The 12,699-nt window shown below is 37.5% G+C and overlaps 1 long non-coding RNA gene across 1 annotated transcript in view; it reads right to left on the bottom strand.

Annotated features, from left to right (window-relative positions):
- Nucleotides 1–7,402: 7,402 nt before the first annotated feature.
- The window catches only part of LOC118146331 (uncharacterized), a 64,478-nt gene continuing 59,181 nt past the window's right edge, over nt 7,403–12,699 (bottom strand). Inside the window, exons 3-4 of the long non-coding RNA XR_004732029.3 lie at nt 10,192–10,359; nt 7,403–7,965 (exon numbers count right to left, since the gene is read on the bottom strand). This is a non-coding gene — a long non-coding RNA (uncharacterized LOC118146331). The remainder of the gene's footprint in view (nt 7,966–10,191; nt 10,360–12,699) is intronic.

The following is a 12,699-nucleotide window of genomic DNA, read 5'->3' as shown; positions in this document are numbered from 1 at the left end:
TCCCAAACTGGAAACTACTTAAATGCCCATCATAACTTGAAGAGGTAAATACACTGGCCCATTCACACAATGGAATATGTTGTAGCAAAGAGAATGAGTTAGCTACAGCTACACAAAATACCAATGAGTCTCACCAACACAGTGTTAATCCAAAGAAGTCATACCCAGAGCAATTCACATTGTGTGATCCTATTCGTATAGAGTTCAACAATAAACAAAACTGAATTATACTGTTTGAAGTAGGGATGGTAGTTATCCTGATAGAAGTTAGAAACTGAGAAAGCGTCCAGAGGGTCAGAGGTGAACACTAAGATTTTGTCTGTTTATTTTATTTTATTTATTTTTGAGTCAGAGTCTTGCTCTGTCACCCGGGCTGGAGTGCACTGGCATGATCTCAGCTCACTGCAACCTCCGCTTCCCCATGCTCAAGCGATTCTAGTGCCTCAGCCTCCCGAGTAGTTGGCATTACTGGTGCACGCCACCATGTCCATCTAATTTTCATAATTTTAGTAGAGACAATGTTTTGCCAGGTTGGCCAGGCTGGTCTTGAATTCCTGGCTTCAAGAGATCCTCCTGCCTTGGCCCAAAGTGCTGGGATTACAGGCGTGAGCCCCCACTCCCATCAGGTTTTGTCTCTTAATCTGTGTTTTGGTTGCACAGATGTGCTCAATTTGGGAAAATTCGATGAGTTTTATATTTACAACCTGTGTACTTCTCTGTACATATATTATTCTTCAATAAAAAGAAAATAAACACAGTAAAACAAAAAAATATTGAGTGTCACCTCTTGTCAGCCACCATTCTAGGTGCTAGAGATAACATAATGAACAAAATTGACAATATTTCTACCTATAGAAGCTATTTTTGGTAAAGAGTGAAGAAGACAGATTTGTATGACGTAAGAAAGCTAAGGTTCTTTTAAAACTGTAGTTGGGCAGTGATTACTTCATTTATTAAGAAGCTACATTGTCACTGCTATTGTTGTCTCTCAATTTATGGATTCTGATAGTATAGTTAAACACTTGACAGTACATCATCTCCCATTCTGTCTCAGAGCTTATTTTAAATACGATTTTTAAAATCTCTAATGGTTTCTTTTTTCTTGGCTGTCTGCTGCTTTCCAAGTGGTTTTAGACTCATTTTTCATCAGTACATCAATGGGCATTGCCAGTTACCACAAAGTGCTCATTTCTCATAAAAAAATAGAAACAGCAAACTAGAAAAACTTGCTATGGCAGCCAGTGTTATATGGGACCTATTATAGCCATTTAAGTAACCTCAGCAGTGATCTGTTTACGAAAGAAAGACTATTTGCTTTCTAAGATCTATTGCCCATTTAGCAACCTCACTGACAAAAGCATCGTTATTCAATATTATTGTCATACGTTTTCAAAGTTGTACTTTAATTGCCTTTCAGACAAAAAGGATACTTTAATTATTATGCCTAATTGTGCAGAGAGAACAATTGCAAAAACTGGGATCTGCATTGATGTTCCAATGTACTTTTTTTTTTATGGGATAAATGAAGCCCAAGAATTAAAAGAAAACTGCTGAGAAAATAGATGAAGAACTCTTTAGGAATGTACAGACATTTATTGGGACCATATATAAGAGCCCCAAGAGAAGCAAGGCTGTGGTTAGCCCGTAGATAACAGTCTGCTTTTCTTTATCACCTTTGATTGTGTCAAAATGTCCCTGTGGACTGAAGGAGTGCATAAAGCCTCTAGCTTGAGTTTATAATGAGGTTAATGGTATTATTTAATTTAATGTTTTATGAGCACTGTATTATTTAATAATGGTTTCTTATAGAACTTACAGTGACATTTCTTCAGTTGTTATCGCAAACAATTGTTTTCTGGCAGTCTTCTCTTTCTCGTGCCTCAGTTAATGGTGTTATGTGGCCCCTGTTGACCATTTTGCACAGCGTGGCTCTGCCCACACATTACGACTGATTGGAGGAGGGAAGAACACACATCTCAATCAGAGCACCCGTCCCAGATTTTAGCCACAGTTCATTGGTCAAAAGCTTGGTGCGTGACTCAAGCTTGACCATTTCCACCTCCAGGAAATTTGGTTTGGGTTTTAGGGAGAGAAGTTGTTACTCTACAGCTGATGTATATGTGAGATTGTTGTTTGGACATTTTTTCTGCCATGTGCCATACTCGATAATAGAAATGAGTGAGGCAGGTGTGCTGTGGGGAGCAGAGTTGGGGGGTGGACATTATTAAAGTCATCCCTTTCCCTGGTTCCTGTCCATTCACAGGGCCTTGGATTTCTGTCCATTCCAGTTCTTGTATTCCATGGAAACATTATTTACTCTGAAATGGTAGAACTGGTTTCTGTACTTGCAAACAACAGCCTGGCCTTGTGTAGTTTTCTGACTCTCTTCCACCAGCAATAACATATGGACAAGACTGTGCAAAAATTCAGCAAATCAGCTTAGCTTCCTTTTGGAATGAAATATGTTTTAAATAAATAAAATAAAGGGTTAAATAAATGTTTTGGAATTCCTAAAAAGGGTTTATATTTAATTTCACATTTGGAATTATGTTTCACTTAATGATGAAGAGTAATTATAGAATTCATTCCATTTTAAAGCTGAAAGGGATCTCCCCTCAAATTTTTTTGGTTGTTTTTTCCCTTGCTGAGGAGACAAAGGCCCAACGAGGTCAACCTACCTAGATTTCACGGTTCATTGGTCCTAGTAGGGCTTTGCATTTGACACAGTAAAGTGGCTGTACCAAGGTAGCTACAGAGTCTGAGCCTAGAAGCAGAGAGCTAAATTCAAGAGAGAATGGAAGTCAGGGGTGATGGAACATTTCTCTGGAATGCATGGAAAATGGAGTTATAAATTCGGTGTCAGGACCCCAACATCAAATTCCATTGCATGCCCTCTTGTTGCTTGACAGTTGCCTGCTACTGTGTTTTTAGCAAAGACGTCAGAAACCTGCATTTTGCAATTGCCGCCTCCCCCTTTCCAGCTCTAAACTCAGAACTCTTCTCCCTCTCATTCTTTACCTCTCAACCTCTCTGTAGGTATTGTTAGGCTAGGGCTGAATGAACAACCATCTTGGGAAGATATCTGTGTTACCAGCTCTTTGAGAAAGGTATGTATTGGTGAGATTGCAGATGGTGTGTGGACGAGGATACACTTTAGGGTAATATATTATCAAAAAAGAAATAAATTCTGCATCGTGAACTCATCTAGTCAGAGGTGATAGAGAGCTAACTAGAAATTTGTATATTTTCTGGGTGGCAGAGGACACTTTTCTGAATTTCAGTATCATTTCTTAGGTGGGCAAGTTACTTGACCTCTCTTAGGTTCACTCAGTTTATCATTTTAAAGGGGGAATATAGGCTTATGTCTCTTAAATGAGAAAATGCACTTGCAGAATTTAGCGTTGTAAGCACTCGTTATATGTTAGTTATTAACACTGGAAAGGATAATACTGAAAGGGTAAATTTTTTAAAAGGTAAAATCATGAGTCTCACAGAGATATAAAATAAACACATGTCAAAGATTTCATGTAACTCGTTATTAAGTGAATACAGCTGGTTCAAAGGGAAATCTAAAAAAAAAGACTCATTTATAAACCAGTAATATTAAAATTAACTGCTCCGAACAGTGCATAGTTTTCTTTTGAAGGCACACAGTAATCTTTCTTGCTTGTTCCAAATTTTCTGACATTGCTATAATTATTATTAATTACCCTAACTGAGTCCCCTCATTCATGCCCACTTACCAGGAAGAACTCTACTTTTGACATATCATAAATTTCATGTGCCTAAAATCCACATTTACAATATAAATATTCTTGACTGTTCAAGGTAGATTTTGCAATAGAGTTCCACTACTACAACCCTTTATTATCAAGCCTTCAATTCTTGGCCATAATGTACTAGCTTGGATTAAAGTCAAAGGGTGAAAAATATGTTGAGGCTTAAACAAGAAAGAAAAACGGAAGTGGTCACGCTGGCAATTTACCCGTTTAGAAAATGTCTGGGGCTATGAAAACTAAATCCACTGTTGGCAGAGCATGCTCAAGCAGGAGAGTCCATTTGGTGCGGGAAATAGTACTCAACCTTTCATTTTCAGCAATTTCATCAAATCTCTCCTGCTCGCTCAAATATTTATTTAGTCTCCTATAATTTATGGTAACCGTGGCACTTAGTATTACCCAGGTGTTAAATCGAACACAAAAAAAGGTAAAAAGAATAGTAAAGAAGTATCGAGTGATGCCCAAGGGAACTTATTAAGTGTATTTCATTTAAATAATCCAATTCAACGGATTGAGGCAGAACTCTTTTCTTAAAAAAAAAAGTACAACTTGAAAGAACTTGGCTTAAATTGGAGCAGACACCTTACCTGCAAGCTGCCCAGATCATTAATTTTAATAATTTCTATTGCACACTTCTGAAGTAGGCTGCACTGGTTGTTCTTTACACTTGCTCTGTGATGTAATTAAACTGCTATTAGGATCTACACTGGAAAGATGCACAATGAGGTCGGTGATAGGCACAAGGGAATAGTCAGAGCCAAAGGCACACATTCTATTTCAGCCAGTTTTTGTTTCACTTCTATGGAACCTGGGATTTTTTTCCTTCATAGAAACAGATCATTTCAGAAGGTTAGTCACATAACCTTGAAATACTCTTACAATCTCGTATCCTTCTCAGAAACTGCCTAGTTTCATGCCTTCCTCTCCACCAGTCTACACCAACACCATGCGCCTTCCTGGATTCAGCTAGTGAACTTTGATTGCAACGCTACCACATCTAAGAACGATTTTTAGAAGAGAAGGAGGAATATCAATGCCATTAATCATCGGGGAAGTGCAAATCAAAACTACAATGAACTATCACCTTCTACTTGTCAGGATAGCTATTGTCAGAAAAACAAAAGACAAATATTAGTGAGCATGGCATGAGGAGAAACAGGAGCCTTTGTGTGCCATTGGCCGAACGCTAATAATTAAACTTTTGTGAGTTTTGAGCATGTTTATCACCATTTGAACTCACTTAGTAGGAGAAAAATTATTATAATTGACTCTTCGATACTAATATGTTAGTACTGGAGGATAAGAGAGCATGGGCTTTGCAGGCTCAGTCCTTAAGTAGTTACTACTTAGTAAATAAAAAAAAATTACTTAATGTTTCTGAGCCCCAGTTTCCATACTTTTAAAATGGAATGACAGTGTCACATGGAGTTGCTGTAAAGATTATCTGCAATACATTGAGCATACCTGGAACAAAATACGCCTACACTAAATCATAGCCATTATTTTCAACTTATTACTTTAAACCTGTTTTCTGTGAATTAAGTATTCTTATTTTTTTTTCTGTCAAATATTAGTGAAAGGAGAATGTGAAGGTTTAAGTATGGCATGCTGCTTTTATTTTCCTAACCATATAAACTAGGTTATTTTTCAATTTCAGTGACATTTATCTAATATGTGGATAATCTGTGACAAGTGTTTTGTTTTAGGCTAAGTTTTAATAATGTATCACCAATCTAGGTGAAGTCTCCTCTGTCGGGTGGCAATTACTCAGTCAAGGAAATAAAATTTTATTGACATTTTCAGCCAAACTGGACCATTCATTCAAATGCAGTAATCCAGGGAAATATTATAAAGACAAATAAAAAGTGGTAGCACATGTTGGAAAGTAGGACTACACAGAGAGTGAAAATCCTCAGCCTCCAGTTCACCTGCCACATATCATTGTTCAATCCAAAGTCATCACTTAACTTCTTCGGGGCTCCATTTCATCTGTGCTGTGACCTGTCGGACCCCATATTCTCTGATGATAGATGCATAGAGGCACATAGAGTCTAAGCAAATTAGAAGTCATAAGTTACCAAAATGTGAGGAAATACATTCAGATTACCTGTGTTTTGAATACTACCATTTCCCTTAATTAACATGAAAATCAAGGATGTTTATAATCACCACTAAGAGTGATAGCACTAGCATTTCTGTAGCGCTTTGGAGTATATGAAGCGCTTTGCAAATACATTGGCTCATTTGGATGTCATAGCAACTTGTGAAATAGGTATTACTATGCTCTCCTTTTGACAGGTGTGTTTGTTGTGGGGGACAGAGAAAGAGAGAGAAAGTGTGTGGGGGAAGGGGGTGGGCATGGAGAACAAGTGTGCAAGAGTGTGCAAGGTCTTGTGAGCATGAAACCATCGTAGAGATCGGTAACGGACTTGTTCTAGGGCATTTATAGCTCTACAGTTTTTCTATTCCAACCATCCTAGATCCACTTCTTTTTAGTCCAAGCCCATTAACATAGAAATAATATTGGAAACTTTGCCTTGATAAAGTCTATGAATATGCCTTAGGGTAACTCAAATAATTAATCAATAATTCAAAGAAACACTGACTTTTATTACATAGAAACGGATCTTATAACCTTTCCAGACTTTCTGTTGGCCCTAAAGATGACTTTTCCTGGACAAGGCACAAATAAGATAATTTAATGACTTTCCGCAAGCTTTAGGACAACTGAAGGAAAAGTGGTCAAAACAATTTTTCCAGTTTTAAAAAAAGGAAAAAGAGCTTTAATCTCATTACAAACACAATACATATTTACTGCAGAAAATTAGGAAACACAGAAGACAATTTCAATTACATAAGTCAAAGAGCACTTCTCTTGATATTTAATATGTGTCAGTGATGACAACTGCGTTTGCTGCTTGTGCTTAAAATTGGCCACCTGTGATCATGGGAATATACCATCTTTCATTTTTTTTCTCCCTGAACCTGAATTTGGCCTCAGAATCTTTCCCAACACAGTGCCAGTGGGATCCATAATACTTGATCAGAATTGGCCTGTGAGTTTAAACCTATTTTCTACCTTTTGTGCCTTTCCAAAGCCTGTACTCCAGCATACACAGAAGTAGATACATATATTTTAATAAAATTACCTGATTTGACTGGCTTCAAAGCATGCACCCACCTTATTAAAGTGATGCCATCTATCCTGTTTTCTATGAAAGGTACAACTCTTGAACACCAGTCAAAGGATTTTCTCTGCAGCTTCAGGGAATGGTGAGATAAGAGTAGAAAGTTAAAGGGACTTATACAGACAATCATAGAAACCAGCTCGAAAAACGAACTTTAATTTGAACAGTTTAAGTGCAAAATTTTCAAAAAGAGACTTTTGTGGTGAAACTACTTAATATCCAACATTTTGTGTTAAGTCTGCCTGCTTTCCAAATAAGGTGTCCCCCCGTCCCTCTAAATTACTGAACATAAAAGCTGTAATGTTATATGTTCCCGAGGGGCAGAGAGTAATTCAGACATGAAGTAATTTTAATAGAAATCATTCCTCTTTTCTTGGCAAGAGAAGAATTTCAGTAGGAATTTTTCAAAATTACAAAATATCCTTCCCTGGGGGATTCATGCCGCCACTTAGCAGATTTCTCATTTCATTTAACACAAATATTTTGATCCTCACGGGGAAATCTGCTCAGTTACAGTTTCTGCGTTACTGTCTCCCAAAGATAAACGAGGTGTTTTTCTCCAAAATGGACACAGGAGAGGTAAGGTGGGAGGAAAATAATATAAATCCCAGGAAGAAATTTCTAAAAACAATTGACCAAGCGCTTAAGAATGGAAACAGTCTTCAATTTCTATTTCATTTTCATCTCAGAATGATTTCAAACAGGAGAGATATTATTTTTTTTCCCCTCTGGGAAAATTAGCTTAAACATCTGCCTGGAGGTAAATAAAGAAGAAGGTGATCTTGGAAGGCAATGGAACTTCTCTTTCCTTCCCAATTCAGATTATCACAGTGGCCTTCTGGAAGGATGGGCAGAGAGGACTTTGGGCCTGCATCTGGACTTAGCTGAAAAGTGCTCTCTGATAGAGAAGCCGTGTTTGCTGAAGAGTTGTGGCGAGGATGCTTTCCATTTGCTGACCTTGGACTGGGTGTCATCTTTAGCATCAAGTGCTAGCACACCTGTGAAGAAGATGCAATTTGTCATCCGTGCCTGTTGCCAAGTGTTCTCTGCTCTCAAGATCTTCTGTAACTGAGTATTTAAACCTGCCCTTCTCAAGCAGTGTTAAAAATGATAGCTTGTCTTATAGATACTTTTATTAGGATTCTACTTTGCCAAATGACCAGCAGACTAATCTCCCATTTGGGATGGTGAGGTGGGTTACACTACATTCTCCAGTGGGTCTGTAAAAAACTCTGGGCTTGAAGTAAATAACTCAATAATGATAAGCACCAAGAGTTGCTAGGGAAAATAGGTATTTCTGTGTTCATCAAAGTGGGCATCTTTCTATTCTGTCTCTCTGAGAGATTGACACTGCTTTTAAGGTCAACTTTAGCACCATGTTTTAGTAATAAAATCATTTCTTTCTCAGAAGGTAAATGGTTTTAAGGCTTTCAGTGGAGGAGGCACTAAATGAGCTTTCAACTAAACTTTGGTGTCTTCAAATAAATTCAAGCTCAAAGCCCCTTACATTCAAACCTTAAGCATCAGGTTTCAGGTCTCTGTATTTGAATTAAAAACTCTAAACCCTAAAAACCTGAAGCCATGGCCATGTATATCTTTTCATCATTTTATCCCAGGAATGATCATAGTGGCTGGGTATATAGTGATCAATAAATGTTTTTGCCCCAGCAGTCTAGAAGGTTAGCAACACCAAGGGAAATTGCTTAAGAGGGCTAATCAGAGCTCTGCTTCAGTCATATAACATGTCTACCATGCATTCATGGCTGTTACAAAAATTCAGGGTCTAACAATTCTAACATATTAGCAGTCCATTGTCACACTGATTTTTATTTCCTAATGGAATATTAGAACTTTCATTGCTTGATAGATTGGCATTGGTGTCCAAATTGTCAAATGTTATGACATGAAGTTATAAACCCTTATGGAGGAGAAGAAAAGCAGCACCCTAAAACCACAAGCAGCCATTTAAAAAAATACAATTACTCTTTAGAATTTTTATGACCATTTATTTAAGTTCTAAGAATTTTTAAAGTGATATGTAAAAACACCATAATGTCACAACTTTAAATCAGATTTTAAATGAACCCCTTTGTAAAGAAGCAGACGTTATTAGGTCAATAACCTCTTTACTCTTCTCTGTTGTTAAAGTGAACTAAATATGGCCTGAGAAGGACTCTGTACTTCTATATTTGAGTCCTTGTGGACAAACTGCAACATAGCTTAATAGCTAGACAAGATTGAAAACCTAATTTAGGATTATGTGCTTGTAACTGAGTCTTGACCAATCCCAGTGGCAGTACTTCAACCATTCATACAATGCTGAGTGTCCAAACTGTGCAAAAATAAGGCAAACGCCAACTTGTAACTAATTCAGCTGTTCTGTACCTCAATTCCAATTTCTGTACCTCATTTTCCTTATTTTGTCTATAACTTTCTTCCACCACGTGGCTACACTGGAGTCTCTGTGAATCTGCTGTGGCTCTGGAAGGTGCCCAATTCATGAATCATTCATTGCTCAATTAAACTCCTTTAAATTTAATTTGGCTGAAATTTTTCTTTTATCACTGTCTTCTGTGTTAGCTATTGTCAATTTTAGGCCTAGCAGAAGTCTCTCCTAAGTCAAGTACATAATGTAGGCTCTATACTCATGAGGCCAGGAAGAGTGTTAAATTTCCTGTGGCCAATTTCAAGAAGAACAAAGGCTCACCTAATTCTTTTTATTTTGCAAATGTGTGCTACACAACTTGTTCCCTGAAATGTGGGACAAGAGAATATGACTACATGGGTATAAACACATCTCTACTATTAATGGATTAATATTAATACTATTAGTTATTAATATTAAGAACAAATATACTTTGAGTGTTTACTATGGACCAAACTCTATGCTAAGAATTTACCATAAAATCTTCATGACAAACTCGTAAGGTAATATAAACAATCCCCTTTTAAGGCTTACAGAGGTTAAATGAGTTTCCCAGAATCACATTACTATTGAATATGACAAGTGTCAGATTTGAAGCCAGGTTTATCTAACTCCAAGCCCACCCTCATTCTCTTATGCCAGTCTATCTCCCATACCACTATGTGTGGAGTAATTTATGGTTGATAAAAGACTTTTACAATTTGTTCTGTTTCATTGAGTGAGGATTACTCATTAGGTGCATAATCTTTGTGGATTCCCTTATAAATAGGGGAGGGAGGTTAAAAGCAGTTAAGTTCACCCAGATTTGTGCAGCTGGGAAAAGCTGCATGAGGTGGGCCCAGTATCAAGGTACTCTGACTCTTCGTCCTGTGCTGTTTTTATTACATCAAAGACATCCAAGATTTCAGGGCCAGTGAACGTCCAATGCTTGCTTCCAATGCACTTTTCCTTGGAGGTGCAACTTGCACTGAGAATCAGAAGACAGAACCAAGCTTAGCAAGTGTTTATCAAACATACTGCAGTAGGCATTTCGTCCACATTTCCCAACTTTTGGGAGTTTACACAGTGCAATACCCAGACATACTTACAAAAGTTAGTGCCTGGAAAATAGTAGGCAATTCACAGACATGAACCCAAGTAGTAAATAAATAAGTAAACATGTGCATAATTCCAAAAATTATTAAGCACAAAAAGTATTCAGACTATAATTTCTGCACAATTCCTTAGTTTAAATGATGGGTCTGATTTCAACCCTTGTCAGTTCTAAGATAAGTAAACTGCTATTTATACTTAACATGAGAGAAAGACCCACAAATCTGTACTACAGGTGAGTTAGAAGAAGGCTGAAAGTTGTTGGGTGGGCCTGAGAAAAACTATTGGTTCATATCTCTATGGCCTTTTGCTAAAATGATTATTCTAAGATGGGGACCATGGGTTATTTTTAACTTCTTATCCCTCTTCCTCCAACGCCCAACAGTGTCTAGAAACACCATTCTAACCAATAGTAATGAATGGGCTTGAGGGCATTTGTTTACCCTGATATTGAAAGTAGAATAAATGGTATATGTGCATTTTTCTGCAGAGTAAGTCCATAGATCTCTTTGCATCCTTGGAATGCATGACTCTGCCAAAAAAAAAAAAAAAAAAAAAAAAAAAAAAGCCTAAATTGACTCTCCATCATGGCTGCATATTAAAATCATTTGTTTAGCTCTTGACAATTATGGATGGACCCTTACTGGTACTATTTAATCAGAATATCCTGGGAAGGGGTGATTAGTAGAGTCCACTAAAAGTGGTGATTAGTAAAAGGGGTGATTAGTAGAGTCCACAGATTAGTAGAGTCTGCTCAAAGTGTTGACTATCCCTAATCTAGAATGTAGTATTGTCAGTTATTTGAATGAGGAAGGAAAAGAAAAGTTGGAAAATTATGTGTATGTTTCTTGGGAGTAGTGTAAGTGGATAAAGAGAAAACAAACTGGAGAAAATATTTGCTTATCCTCAAATTTTATCTTTTGTTTTCTGCAAATAGCTTTTGGTATATTTTACCAATGTTTTTCTTATGAACTACTGCAAATATTTTCTATAAGTAGGTGGAGGTGTGGGATAGTATTTGTTTTGGATTATTAATCATTGTTTTAATGGCAATCAAGAGAAACAGATTTTGACTAATTAAACAAAAAATAAGATTAAAATGATTAGGAATTCTTACATAACTGGAGAAAAAGCGGAAGATCCAAGCTTCTGGGAAGGCCAGAACATGGAATGACCTAGAAAGCCCCCCAAGACCTCCACTTCTTATGTTCCTCTATCAAGGTTCGAAATCTGACAGGCTAAAACTGGTTCAGGAGTCTCCTAGCTATGGCCAAAGGATGTGTATAGCCAGTGGGAGTCCACCTTTGTGTATGGGAAATAATTCCAGGAAAAACATTTCAGAAACATGGTAATTGATGTCTACTCTATTCATCAACGAATTTTAGTTTAACCTAGTCTAAGACCAACTTTCAAGATATAAAAATGCAGAGGAGATAGGAAAGTCATGGCTTCAGAAGAGGATGTCCACTGGAGGATTATACATATGGGTGGGGTCCGTTGTGGTTCAAATAGAAACATGGTTATCAAAGGACAGTGATTTTATGATATTTACCCTCAAACAACTGGTAAAGGATCCACAGTAAGAACTTAACTAGTCAAAATCTGTTTCTCTTGATTGCCATTTAAACAAAAGTTAAATATAACCGGTTAAAGCAGAGCTTACATGGGGGTGGACAGGCCACAGAAATGGAGAGGGCCTGAGCCTAAGCTGGGTATCTAAACTTCAGCACTGTTGATCTTTGGGGTCAGGATAATTCTTTGCTGTGTGTGTGTGTGTGTGTGTGTGTGTGTGTGTGTGTGTGTGTGTTGGCGGACCGCGGGGGTCCTGTACATTTTAGAATGTTTCAAAGCATACTTGGCTTCGCCCAATAGTTGCCAGCCATGACAAACAAAAATGTCTCCAGACACTGCCAAATGCATCCTGCAGAGCCAAAGTGTTCCTGGTTGAGAAGCACTAACCTGGAGTATGATTGATGAGTCACTGGTTTAAGTCCTAAGGGATTATTGAGCTCTTCTTGTATGCATTGTGGTGGGTGCTGGAGTTACAGAGATGATTGAGACACTTCCTCTGTTTAAACAGGTCATACAGTGATAGAGGCAAACAAATACAAAGAGAAAATGGAAAGTTGTATGCTCTGTTGTGTCATCACCACCCAGGACATTCCTTGGAACATATTACTCAAATGGTTGCTCAAATGGATGTTGAAAGAATTAA

The sequence above is a fragment of the Callithrix jacchus genome, chromosome 12 (genome assembly GCF_049354715.1).
Source record: "Callithrix jacchus isolate 240 chromosome 12, calJac240_pri, whole genome shotgun sequence".
NCBI classification, from domain to species: Eukaryota; Metazoa; Chordata; class Mammalia; order Primates; family Cebidae; genus Callithrix; species Callithrix jacchus.
Note: the sequence above shows the minus strand (reverse complement) of the source record. Positions and strands in the feature narration are given on the sequence as shown.